We start from the raw sequence: 14,682 nt of genomic DNA on the forward strand, positions 1-14,682 counted from the left end.
CTCAGAAAGGTTCCGGACATCATCCCTCGTTACCTGGGGTTGTGAGGAGAAAGCGCGCTCTGTGGTGGGACGCGAGGGCCAGGCCCGTCCTTGGCTGGGAGTTGTAGTTCTCTCTGGGAAGGGAGAACTACAACTCCCAGGATTCCAGGGCAGGCACCCCCAAAGTCCACCAGTGTGCCCAGCTGGCCATGTTGGGCCTGTCTGTGTCCAAGAGGCACAGATATCTATAGCAAATACCAAAAAGCAAAACAACAAGTAGTCAACTGTTATACACAATAGTGTTATATATATATTACTAGCTGTGCCCGGGCACGCGTTGCTGTGGCGAAGTATGGTGGTATGGGAAATATTGTTGGAATTGGTGGTAGTTAAGGTAAAGGGTAAATGTTTTCCCCTGACATTAAATCCAGTCATGTCTGACTCTGGGGGTTGGTGCTCAACACCATTTCTAAGCCGAAGAGCCAGCGTTGTCCGTAGACACCTCCAAAGTCATGTGGCCGGCATGACTACATGGAGCGCCGTTACCTTCCCGCTGGAGCGGTACCTATTCATCTACTCTCATTTGTGAGGCCTAACTCTGCCTGTCCCCTGGGAAGAGTGGGTTGCTAGGAGACCAAGTGGGTGGAGCTTAGCCTTCTAACTGGCAGCAATTGGATAAAAACAATTCTTCCTCTCCCTCTAATTAGGACTTTATTTTTCTTTTCTTTTTGTTGTATGAACGTAGAGGCATGGATGAGGGGTTGTGCTGCCAAGTTTAGTGTTTCTGGGATGTGGAGTTTTGTTGTTTTGTCCTAGGCCGAAATTTCATTACTCTTTTATATATATAGATAAGACAATTTAATCTAGAAATGAATAGCTAAACAAGAATATATAATGGTACAATATCGAATAGTGCAGTTTTTTAACAGAGATTATACCTATAGTCAGAGTTTTTGTCTTCACTCATGTCTTATATACTATATAACACTATTGTGTATAACAGTTGACTACTTGTTTTGCTTTTGGGCCTGTCTGTGGTACAAGTCTGGTCCACATGCACCATCTGCTGGCTCCAGTGTTTTCTGAATACAGGTGAACTATAACTCCCTGGTGCCAAGGCCAACCACTCCCAAACCCCGTCAGACAGGAGTACGCAAAGTTGGCCGCCTTGGGCCTGTGTGCCAAGCGAGTTCCAGGCCCATCGCTGGTGGGGCCCAGAGTGCAGTCCTTGGGCTGCAGGGGAACTATACATCCCGGTCCCTACGACTCCTAGAAAACCTGGGGAATTCTCCCCACTCCTTAGGTATTGTTGTATATGCACAGGCTATATGCAGGTAGTCTGTGCGTGCTCAGAAGTGTTGGGAATCGTCCTGGACTACTCAAGTCTAAATTGTTGAAGTGGGAATTATTGTATATAGAGTTGTTTAAATGTAATTGAGTTATAGTGTTGCAATGTGAGCTGTAGATTGCATCATGCACTGTCTGCTGTCCACTATGCGAGTGTGTAAAGAGTTAACTGTGTATTGCATCAGACAGCAGAGGTGGTTATAAATAGCTCCCTGTGTTATCTGCTCTGCCCTCTGCTCTCTGCATTCTGTATGTATATATCGTCTTGAGAGTTTTCCGTTTGTTAGTAAACCTTTTGTAGATAGCCAAACAGGCTTCAGCCTCTTTATTGGTGCCAGTGATTTTTCGTTGATCTTCCGCTGCATGTGTGTTTATCCAAACCGCGCGCTCTGACATAAATGTAGTTAGATAGATGATAGAGTTAGATTTCCTTTCCCTGTTTCCAAAGCATGCCTAGACAGGCTTTACTGTGTTTCACTCTATCCTGTGTACGTCACATCCCTTACTTTGAAGTTAGTGGAAATGTGAATCTTTAGGGACACTAACTTCCCATTGGTCAGAATGTCTTTTATGGCCCAAATAAACTGGACCATGAGGTTGGAATCATTTTGGTTCATTCTTCTCCCTTTGTTCTTCTAGCTAACAAGAAGCATCTCGCCATCCCTCCTGGCAAGATGTAACTACTTAGATGTTTGTTATTTTTACTTTCTTATTTTTCCTTAGAATCCAGTCTAGAGTAGACTAGACAGCTCCCAAGCCTTTCTATCTACAATTGAGTTCTTTTTACCTGAATAAATACTTTTTGAACTTTTATTGAGACTCTGCAGTCCATTGCAATCCTAAATGGTCAAAGGCTTCTCTTGCTCACCCCGTGTAAGTAACTGCTGCATTTGAAAGCTTTGCTTTTGCTACTCTGCTGATTTTGGTGGAATCTCGCCCAGAGAGGGTTAAATTGAATCTAACCGCTCAGAGATTACCACAAGAAGAAGAAGACCTACAAGCCACACTAAACACCTTTGCAGAAGCATACGAGAAGCTCGGCCTCTCATTGAACGTCGAGAAAACCAAAGTTGTGATGCCTCATGGGCCTTGTAGTCCTGTTCCTGGTACTATCGTGGCAGATGAAGAGGAAAACATGGGGTTTTCGCCGGTTCAACAAGAGCCGGAGTCCCTTCACCTGCCGGATGTTGATGTTTGCCCTCAAGAATTCAGTAAACCAGGCCTTGGGCAGTACTCCCCTCCGTTTCCCAGGAAGGAATCTTATTCTAGAGACAGAGGAGTTAGAGAAGCTAATCGGAGAAGCTTAAGAATCGCTGCCAAACAACTGGCTGATTAGGTCTGCTTCCCTTGGGAAATTCTAAGGAGTAATGCATCTGGACAGCTTCTCGTTCTCTAGGGAAAGAGATTGTTGGTGGGAAAACGAGACCCAATATAGGGGTTTGGCGCGAGAGATTCTTTGCGGAGTCAATTGATCAGATTCAGGAGAGAGATCGTGTGTGGACTTCGTAACCCCAGTTCCTTGCTTCCTGGATCAAGTTTTCGAGCCTTGCCTTGCCTTGCAGTTTAACCACGGACCCTGTTCCACGCTTCACGTTTTGCCTTGTTTCTAGTCACTGACCTAGTCAAGAATCAAGTTTATTTCCAGCCTTGTTGTCAAGCTTCATTGGACTTCTAAGACTCTGACATTTCCCCACACTATTGCTTGGCAAGAGTGTGTGTTTCGGTCAAGTGGATTAAAACTTTGAACTCTAATATCATTTATTGGACAATACATTTTTGGACTATATTTGACCTCTTTTGAAAGGTCTGTTTCTGAACTATATTCTTCACTTGTTTTTATTGCTTTTATATATTTCTTTAATAAAGATATTAGATAGAGTCTGGCCTCCGTGTAAGGTTATTGGTGCCCAGCAGCCAGGGTTCTGACAAAAGTGCTCTTCCAAAAGGCACCAGCTAATCCCTCTGCAATACCAGGAATACAGCTTAATGGTGTCACATTAGAAAACGTTGACCATTTCCGCAACCTTGGCAGCCACCTCTCCACAAAAGTCAACATTGACACTGAAATACAACACTGCCTGAGCTCTGCGAGCGCAGCATTTTTCAGAATGAAGCAGAGAGTGTTTGATGATCAGGACATCCGTAGAGATACCAAGGTCTTGTTTATAAAGCCATTGTCCTCCCAACACTGCTCTACGCCTACGAAACGTGGACGATCTACAGACGTCACACCCAACTCCTGGAGTGTTTCCATCAGCGTTGCCTCAGAAAAATCCTGCAAATCTCTTGGGAAGACAGGCGAACAAATGTCAGCGTGCTTGAGGAAGCAAAGACCACCAGCATTGAAGCGATGCTCCTACACCATCAAGTATAATATAATAATAATAATAATAATAATAATAATAATAATAATAGAATAATATGAAAATACAATAATAAAATACAGTAAAAGGTAAAGGTTTTCCCCAACTCTGGGGGTGGGTTGGGGCTCGCCTCCGTTTCTAAGCCAAAGAAAGAGCCGGCGTTGTCCGTGGACGCCATTCAAGAGTCATGTGGCCACAGGCATGACTGCATGGAACACCGTTACCTTCCTGCCAATATGAGTGGTACCTATTGATCTACTCACGTTTGCATGTTTTCAAACTGCTAGGTTGGCAGAAGATGGGGCTAACAGCAGGATTTCACCCCACTCCCTGGATTCAAACCGACGACCTTTCAGTCAGGAAGTTCAGCAGCGCAGCAGTTTAACCCACTGTGCCACAGGGGGGCTCCTTCATTATAATATATTATAATTACTATACTATAGTATTATTATATATTATTTTTATTATTATAGTTTTATTATATTATCAAATAATATAATAATGTATTGCATTTCTTTTTCACAATATACTATATTATTATAATAGAATTATATTGTGAAACCATATTATTGTATTATTGTATTACATTATTATTTTATAATGTAATATATTATGCTATTATATATCATGTCATAATACATTACAGTTGTATATTGTATGATTATTAATATATTATTATAATTATTATATATTATATTATCATATTTTAACATTATAATTATCCTATCTGATTTGATGTTGATCCACTCCTTTGGGCTTCATACAAATCTAACCTTTGCCAAAATATATGATGATCCTGTGCTTTGACCAAAGTCTAATTACCATTATGATATAATATAATTATTATTATTATATTTTTATTATATATTATTGTATTCATTTTATGATTTTATATTATGATTATTATTATATTATGATGATGGCTTTCCCATTCTACTCCTGATCTGGTCCTGCCCTTCAACGGCGCTCTTCCTTCCTCCCTTCCTGGATGGATGTTCCGTGCCTGCAGGGGGCGCCATGGAGACCTTTGTGATGCGCTGCAGCATCTCCAACTGAAGGCTGTTTCCTCTGAAAGCTCACTTTCCTCTTTACATCAGGAAGGAAGGCAGTTGCTGTCTTTCTCTCGTGGTTCTTGCTCCTTGCCCGTTGCTTTGGCAGCCTGTAGCTGTGTCGCCTGGTTTGGTCCACATCCCGGTGAGTCTTGTTCACTCCTCGTGTGGGGAGAAGGGAAGGTGTATAGGGACCTAGAAAAGGAGAGTGAATGCGCATTTGTCATGTATTTAAAACCACAAAGTTTAAAAACCTTGACCTTCTACTAAATGTCCTTTGACCAGAATCTAGCCACTTGGATTGAGTGTCTCTGTTGTTGCCATAAGAAGGTCCTCCATTGTGCATGTGGCAGGGCTCAGGCCACATTGTAGTCAGTAGTCTGTGGTTTGCTCTTCTCCTCACTCACATGCCGTGGACCCCACTCTGTGGCCCCATTTCTGACAATTGGCTCTGCATCTCATGGTGCCAGAGCACAGTCTGTTCAGCAACTTCCAAGTTGGCCAGTCTCCTCTGTGCCTGGGGGGAGAGCAGTTTCTCATCTGGCATCAGCCACTGATAGAGGTTCTGAGTTTTAGCCTGCCACTTTTGGACTCTCGCTTGCTGAGGTGTTCTTGTGAGTGCCTCTATAGATCTTAGAAAGCTATTTCTTGATTTAAGGTGGTGGTGTCCTGACTGATATTCGAACAAGGGATGGGCCGGAGATGTCACTGCCTTGGTCCTTTCATTGCTGGCTGCTACTTCCCAACGGATGTCAGGTGGCACAATGCTGGGTACAGTATAATTTCTCCAGCGTAGACATCCTGTTATAATGTGGCATGTCTCATTAAGAGCCACATCCACTGTTTTAACCTGGTGAGAGATTTATTTCACACTGGGCATGCGTATTCAGCCGCAAAGTAGCCAAGCGCAAGGGCAGATGCCGTCTTCATTTTGTCTGGTTGTGATCCTGTTTGTGCCAGGCAGCTTTCGTATGATGTTATTTCTAGCACCCTCTTTTTGCTTCACTGTCAAGCAGTGCTTCTTGTAAGTCAGAGCATGGTCCAGGGCGACTCCCAGGTGTTTTGGTGTGCTGCAGTGCTCCTTCCCAGGTTACCCTCAGAGCTCGAGATGCTTGTCTGTTCTTAAGATGAAAAGCACACCTCTGCGTTTTAGATGGATTAGGGATTATTATTATTATTATTAAACTTTATTTGAACCCCGCTAGCATCTCCCGAAGGACTCGATGCGGCTTACAAAGCAATAACAATACGCTAAAACACAATAGAACTGGGCCGGGCCAGAGTAATGGGTACAAGATTAAAAGTGCTGATGTGACAGGTGATATATAAGGTTTATAGGGCAAGTGCAGAGTGCGATATGCGATCTTAGTTCTAATAAAGTGCTTATGGGACTTGGAGTTGGAGATTTCCTATTCATCTGGGAAGGCACATTGGAACAGCCAGGTCTTCAAGTTCTTTCTGAAGACTGCCAATGTAGGGGCCTGTCTGAGATCCTTGGGGAGGGTGTTCCAGAGTCGGGGGGCCACCACAGAGAAGGCCCTGTCTCGTGTCCCCACCAACCGCGCTTGCGACGCAGGCGGGATCACGAGCAGGGCCTCTCCAGATGACCAAAGTGAACGCGTGGGTTCGTAGACGGAGATCCGGTCACGGAGGTAGGATGGTCCCAAACCGTTCAGGGCTTTGTAGGTAAGCACCTGCACCTTAAATTGGGCAGCCAGTGGAGCTCCTTGAACAGGAGGGTTGACCTCTCTCTGTAAGGGGCCCCAGGATAGGCAATAAGAGCACCTAAGGCTTCGGAGCTTCTGTTCAACCATTTCAAAGCTCCCTGCTTGGGCGGTGATGGCACGATCATCAGCGTAGATGAAACTCTGTCCCTTCTGGCAATGGCTGGTAATTTGTGTAAATGCTGAACATGGATGTAGCAAGCATGCTCCCCTGAGGGAGGCCATTCTTCTCTTTCCTCCATCTGCTTCTCTGACTCTGGAAGTCAACAAAAAGCTTGTTTTGTAGAGGATTTCCTATGAAGTGGGTGAGGTGGTAATAAATGATAATAAAGGATAATCTAATATTAATGCTATCTTCCTGTCTGGCAGATAGAAGGGGGTTGGACTGGGTGGCCTTTGGGTGTCCTATCCATTTTGATGACATGACATTTTGCAGCCTGGTGACCCTTTTGGCTTCGCCTTGTAGGGACAAAGGGGACTCTGTCTCGGCCAGAGCGGCAGCTGGGGTCGCGGCAGCCTTTGAGGCCTCCCTTGGAGGGAAGCTCTTCAGCGCGGAAGAAGGCTCTTCCTTCTGGAACCAAGACCTCACCTGGGAAGTGGTAAGGGTCCCAAACAGGACAGCATTATTGTTATTTGTTATTCTTTGTTATTGTATTTATATGCTCTGCTCCATCGGGAAGAAGAGAGATAGTGTGTGTCAGATCTGCTATGGGAAAGCAAGATTCTAGTCACTTCTGGGGCCTCCTTTTCTCATGGGAAGAGAAAGGAGTGTGTTTTGGAGATGTTGTTTTTAGAGTTTTGAAGTTTTGGCATTCTGTAACTGGGACCGGGACAGAATAGGTATTCTGTTAGTGTACCGACCACCCCGCTGCACTACAGTCTCCTTGCCTGAGCTAGCGGGGGTGGTCTCCGGCCTGGCATTGGAGTCCCAACGGCTCATTGTGCTGGTGGACTTCCAATGTCCATGCCGAGACCACTCTGTCCGGGGCGGCTCAGGACTTCATGGCCACCATGGCAACCATGGGGCTGTCCCAACTAGTATCTGGCCCAACCCACAGAGCGGGGCACACACTTGACTTGGTTTTCTGCCAGAGATGGGAGGAAGGTGGCGGTGTGGAGGAGCTCACCATCACTCCTTTGCCATGGACCGACCATCACCTGGTCAGGTTTAGACTCACTGCACCCCCCAACCTCCGCAGAGGTGGAGGACCTAAAATGGTCCGCCCCAGGAGGCTTATGGATCCGGATGGATTCCTGACGGCTCTTGGGGAGTTTCCCGCCACCTCGGCTGGTGATCCTGTCGATGCTCTGGTCACCCTCTGGAATAAGGAGGTGACTAGGGCAATAGACACGATTGCTCCGGAACGTCCCCTCTCGAGTACCCGAGCTAAACCATCTCCTTGGTTCACTGAGGAGTTGGCAGCGATGAAGCGAAAAAAGAGGGAACTAGAGGGCGTGTGGCGTTCGAAGCCAAACGAGCCAAACCGAACACGGCTATGTCTCTACCTTAGGGCATATGCCGCGGCAATACATGCTGCAAAGAACATTTTCTTTGCAGCTAATATTGCGTCCGCAAAGAACCGTCCGGCAGAGCTGTTCCGAGTTGTCAGAGGTTTGTTATATCCCGTCCCTCAAGACGGGATCCCTGACAACTCAGCAGCCCGCTGTGAAGCATTTGCTCGGTTCTTTGCGGACAAAGTCGCTTTGATCCGTTCTGGCTTTGACACCATATTAACGGAAGTCTCCGAGGAGGTAACACAAGCACCTGCTTGTCCTATTTTGATGGATTCGTTTCAATTGGTTCAGCCTGAGGACGTGGACAAGGTGCTTGGAGAGGCGAGGGCTACCACATGCATCCTAGACCCCTGCCCATCCTGGCTAGTGAGAGAAGCCAGAGGGGGATTGGCCGAGTGGGTGAAGGTGGTGGTGAATGCCTCCCTTCAGGAAAGCATATTTCCAGCGAGCCTCAAACTGGCTGTGATCAAACTGCTGTTGAAGAAGCCATCACTGGACCCCACTCAACTGGAAAACTATTGGCCTATTTCCAATCTCCCCTTTTTGGGCAAGGTCGTGGAACGTGTGGTGGCCGCACAACTCCAGGCATTCTTGGTAGATACCGATTATCTGGATCCGGCACAGTCTGGCTTCAGGCCGGGGCATGGTACCGAGACAGCCTTGGTCGCCTTAGTCGATGATCTACGCCGGGAACTGGACAGGGGGAGTGTGTCCCTGCTGGTTCTGCTGGACCTCTCAGCGGCCTTCGATACCGTCGATCACGGTATCCTTCTGGGGCGCCTTGCCGGGATGGGGCTCGGGGGTACTGCTTTGCAGTGGCTCCGGTCCTTTCTGGAGGGTCATTCCCAGATGGTGTCATTGGGGGACACCTGCTCGGCCCCACAACCCTCGTCTTGTGGGGTCCCGCAGGGCTCTGTATTGTCTCCCATGTTGTTTAACATCTACATGAAGCTGCCGGGAGAGATCATCCGGAGTTTCGGGGTGCGGTGTCATCTGTACGCAGATGATGTCCAGCTCTGTCACTCCTTCCCACCTGTCACTAAGGAGGCTGTTCAGGTCCTGAACCGGTGTCTGGCCGCTGTGTCGGACTGGATGAGGGCCAACAAATTGAAACTTAATCCAGACAAGACAGAGGTCCTCCTGGTCAGTCGTAGGGCTGAACAGGGTATAGGGTTACAGCCTGTGTTGGACGGGGTCGCACTCCCCCTGAAGACACAGGTTCGCAGTCTGGGGGTTCTCCTGGACTCATCACTGAGCCTGGAGCCCCAGGTCTCGGCGATGGCCAGGGGAGCCTTCGCACAACTAAGACTTGTGCGCCAGCTGCGCCCGTTCCTTGGGAGGTCTGACTTGGCCACAGTGATCCACGCTCTGGTTACAGCTCGTTTGGACTACTGCAATGCGCTCTACGTGGGGTTGCCTTTGAAGACGGCCCAGAAGCTCCAACTAGTACAACGGGCGGCAACCAGATTAATAACTGGGGCGGCTTACAGGGAGCGCACAACCCCCCTGCTAAGCCAGCTCCACTGGCTGCCGATATGCTACCGAGCCCAATTCAAAGTGCTGGTCTTGACCTATAAAGCCCTAAACGGTTCTGGCCCAATCTACTTGTCCGAAAGTATCTCCTCCTATGAACCAGTAAGATCACTAAGATCATCTGGAGAGGCCCTGCTCTCGGTCCCACCTGTCTCACAGGCGCGGCTGGTGGGAACGAGGGACAGGGCCTTCTCGGTGGTGGCTCCCCGGCTGTGGAACGCCCTCCCTGGAGATATCTGACAGGCTCCTACCCTGCAGGGACTCAGAAGGGCCGTGAAAACATGGTTATGCGCCCAAGCTTTTGATGAGTAAATGGCAAAGTTGACATGGACTGATTTAAGGATGTAGAATGAGGATCTCAGACGGATGGAATTAATTATATATACATTTTTAAGGTTTTATGATGTGTTTTAACAATGTTATTAATAGATCTGTTATTGTTTTTATGATTGTATTTTGGGCATTAAATTTTGCCAATTTTTGTAAGCTGCCCTGAGTCCCCTCGGGTGAGAAGGGCGGGATATAAATGTTGTAAATAAATAAATAAATAAATAAATGTGTTGGCAGGCTGCAGTGGAAGCTGGGTCTGGCCTATGCAGGTGCTTCTCCACAGAGGAAGAAAGGATATTTATTTATTTACAGCATTTACATTCCGCCCTTCTCACCCCGAAGGGGACTCAGGGCGGATCACATTGCAAACATTCAATGCCATGACATAGAACAGAGACAGAGACAAGACGTAGGCACCGGGCTGGCCTCGAACTCATGACCTCATGGTCAGAGTGATTTGTTGCAGCTGGCTTGCTTTCCAGCCTGCGCCACAGCCCAGTAATATTTGTGTGCATGAGGATGGATGCATGTAGATGTGTGTGAACGCTGAGTGAAAATGTAACCCCCCCCCCACTTTGTCTGTTTGTTAGCCAATGTAACTGTAGTAGATTGTGAATCCAATGTAGTTATGTCTGTATGTCTAATGTCTTTGTAGTTCTGTAAAAGTTCTGCTATACCTCAGACTGAAATTGCAATAAAAAGAAACTATGCTTTAAAGTTATTGAAGTTATTCATAACATTTCCTGTTGCCAGGTGAGATACGCCTTGTTGATTCCTCGCTTCACCTGCCAAGTCCGTCCCATATCATGCTTTGTGTGGATTCCATTTTCTTTTGAGGCCTGTTTTTTCTTTTCTTCACAAGCACCCACACAAACACTCCAGTTCCTTACACACACACCCTTCATACATATACAGTAGAGTCTCACTAATCCAAGCCTCGCTTATCCAAGCCTCTGGATAATCCAAGCCATTTTTGTAGTCAATGTTTTCAATATATCGTGATTTTTTGGTGCTAAATTCGTAAATACAGTAATTACAACATAACATTACTGCGTATTGAACTACTTTTTCTGTCAAATTTGTTGTATAACATGATGTTTTGGTGCTTAATTTGTAAAATCATAACCTAATTTGATGTTTAATAGGCTTTTCCATAATCCCTCCTTATTATCCAAGATATTCGCTTATCCAAGCTTCTGCCGGCCCGTTTAGCTTGGATTAGTGAGACTCTACTGTATATATTTAATATAGTGAAATAGTTAACATGCATCACAATTCATAATTGCCTTTCTAACTATTGCAATTTGTTTTCAATTCCAGAGAATTGATTAGTAGTGTTTCATGCATCTCAAATGCCATAGTATACATAATATCCGTAGGAATACGAGTATCCCTCTTCATAATATTGGGTGCATCAGTAGATGTAAACATACTGCTGCTGCTTTGGATGAATATCCTTTGAATATATCATACCCGTGACATTCTGTTGGGCTGCTTCCTTCTACCGCCACTCTCTGGCATTTTCCATCAACCTGTTGAATCCTAACAAAATCTTTCTTAGTTCTTTCCTCATAACTTAGTTCTTTCCTCATAACTCTCCAAATGTTTCCTCACACGTTCATTTGTTTTTACTAGTATGTTTAATTTTTCCCAATTAATTCCTAATACTCTATTTGTTGATAACTTTTTAAACTTCAGGTCTATTTCACTGTCTCTGTTTTCCATCACATACATCAAATTCCCAGTTTCATAATCTTGAAAAAAGCTTGCATTACATTTACATTTCAACCCATTGTTCGTTTATCGAGTTCTATTATATTTCCATCAGGCCATAACATTAGCTGAACAGTAGTAACACAAAGACACCCCGTTCCTGTATCTTGTATGAATGTATCATGACCCATGTCTTTAACCTACACATACCATCCTCTGTTTATACCACACGTGGTCCTATCTGTGTGAGGTGTGGTGGGCACCCATAACCTGCCTTGGACCGCAAGAATATCTAACCAGTCCATACTCCAGGAAAGAAAGCCCGACTGCTCACTGGAGGGAAGGATGTTAGAGGCAAAGATGAAGTCCTTTGGCCACATCATGAGAAGACAGGAAAGTTTGGAGAAGATAATGATGATGGGTAAAATTGAAAGAAAAAGGAAGCAGGCCGACCAAGGGCAAGATGGGTGGATGGGATCCTTGAAGGGACTGACTCCACCTTGAAGAAGCTGCAGGTGGCCTCGGCCGACAGGGAGCTCTGCCCTGGGATGGTCCAGCAGGTCACCAAGAGTCAGAAGCGACTGAACGAATAACCAACAACAGAAGTCCCATAGGATGTGGTGTCGGAGCTCATGAGTGGTAAGAGCAAGGTGTTGGGATTGGGGAAATAAGGTGTGTATGTGATGGATGAGATTTTGAAAACTGTCTGTTTCTTTGATTTTCTTCATAGAACGTAAAAAAAAAAAAAGAACGTAAAAAGTTTTACTCCATGCATTGGCTCCGGTTTCGCAGAAATGAGTTGAACCAATTGAGGGCCTGACCACGAACTCCGGACATGGCGAGATGGTGAATCATTAGATCGTAGTCAACGGTGTCAAATGCTGCGGTAAGGTCGAGAAGTACCAGTAGCGCTGATCCGCCGCTATCAGACTGGCGACGAAGTTCATCTGTCATGGCAACCAGGACTGTCTCCGTCCCATGGCCAGGGCGGAAGCCTGACTGGAAAGGGTCCAGGCCGGCTGTATCATCCAGAAATTGTTGCAATTGTCCCAGCACAGCCCGCTCTATCATCTTACCCAAGAATGGGAGGTTGGAGACAGGACGATAGTTGGCAAGGGTCATGGGATCCAAGCTAGGCTTCTTTAGCAGGGGACGAACCCTTGCCTCTTTTAGGTTGTCCGGGAAGACCCCCTGTTCAAGAGAGCCATTGATGATATTACTCAACGGATCGAGTAGACCTTCCAGGCAGCTCTTCACCAGCCAGGAGGGACACGGATCAAGGGAACAGGTGGTTGGTTTTGCAACAGCCAGGATTCTAGCGACATCTTCCTTGTCAAGCGGAGTAAATCGGTCAAAGATAGGCCCACTAAGCGGCCACAAAGTCTCAAGCTCACTTAAGGTATCACCTGTAGGGGGCAGTTCCTGCTATAACATCTAGCAGCCTATTCCATCTCAGAGCCTCCTCCACCGCTCAGCATATAACATCTAGCAGCCTCCTCCATCTCAGAGCCTCCTCCACCGCTCAGCATATAACATCTAGCAGCCTATTCCATCTCAGAGCCTCCTCCACCGCTCAGCATATAACATCTAGCAGCCTCCTCCATCTCAGAGCCTCCTCCACCGCTCAGCATATAACATCTAGCAGCCTCCTCCATCTCAGAGCTTCCTCCACCGCTCAGCTTATAACATCTAGCAGCCTCCATCTCAGAGATTCCTCCACCACTCAGCATATAACATCTAGCAGCCTCCTCCATCTCAGAGCCTCCTCCACCGCTCACCATATAACATCTAGCAGCCTCCTCCATCTCAGAGCCTCCTCCACCGCTCAGCATATAACATCTAGCAGCCTATTCCATCTCAGAGCCTCCTCCACCGCTCAGCATATAACATCTAGCAGCCTCCTCCATCTCAGAGCCTCCTCCACCGCTCAGCATATAACATCTAGCAGCCTCCTCCATCTCAGAGCTTCCTCCACCGCTCAGCTTATAACATCTAGCAGCCTCCATCTCAGAGATTCCTCCACCACTCAGCATATAACATCTAGCAGCCTCCTCCATCTCAGAGCCTCCTCCACCGCTCACCATATAACATCTAGCAGCCTCCTCCATCTCAGAGCCTCCTCCACCGCTCAGCATATAACATCTAGCAGCCTATTCCATCTCAGAGCCTCCTCCACCGCTCAGCATATAACATCTAGCAGCCTCCTCCATCTCAGAGCCTCCTCCACCGCTCAGCATATAACATCTAGCAACCTCCTCCATCTCAGAGCCTCCTCCACCGCTCATCATATAACATCTAGCAGCCTCCTCCATCTCAGAGCCTCCTCCACCGCTTAGCTTATAACATGGGGCCGGGCTGTGGCGCAGGCTGTTGAGCAGCTGCAATAAATCACTCTGACCATGAGGTCATGAGATCGAGGCCAGCCCGTGGCGGGATGAGCACTCGTCAATTAAAAATAAAATACCTAGCAACCCGAAAGATAGTTGCATCTATCAAGTAGGAAATAAGGTACCACTTATAAAAGTGGGGGGGGGGGGGGCAAGTTTAACTAATTTACGACTTGGAATGAGAAAGTGCCATCAGAGTGGATGATGAAGCAGCTGCTCCCCCCTGTGGCCAGAATTGAACATCCCCTCAGGAGAAGGTTAAATTGCCTCTGCGCCTGTCTCGGTCTCTGTTTGATGTGTTTATGGGCATTGAATGTTTGCCCTATGTGTGTATAATGTGATCCGCCCTGAGTCCCTTTCAGGGTGAGAAGGGCGGAATATAAATACTGTAAATAAAATAAATAAATAAATCTAGAGGGCCCCTCTATCGCAGAGCCTTCTCCATCCAGAGGCTTCCTTCATCCCCCAGCTTGCTCCATCTAGAGGCCTCCATCATTGATGGGTGTTCACCATAACTGGACTTCCACCATGTTTGAGTCTCCACCAACTCCCACTGGAGCATTGCAGCACATCAAAATACCTGGGAGTCACTCTGGACCATGCTCTAACTTACAAGAAGCACTGCTTGAATATCAAGGAAAAGGTGGTGCTGTAAAGAATATCATACAAAAGCTGACTGACACAACCTGGGGATCGCAACCAGAAACAGTGAAGACATCTGCCATTGCACTCTGCTACTCTG

The sequence above is a fragment of the Anolis carolinensis genome, chromosome 1 (genome assembly GCF_035594765.1).
Source record: "Anolis carolinensis isolate JA03-04 chromosome 1, rAnoCar3.1.pri, whole genome shotgun sequence".
NCBI classification, from domain to species: domain Eukaryota; kingdom Metazoa; phylum Chordata; class Lepidosauria; order Squamata; family Dactyloidae; genus Anolis; species Anolis carolinensis.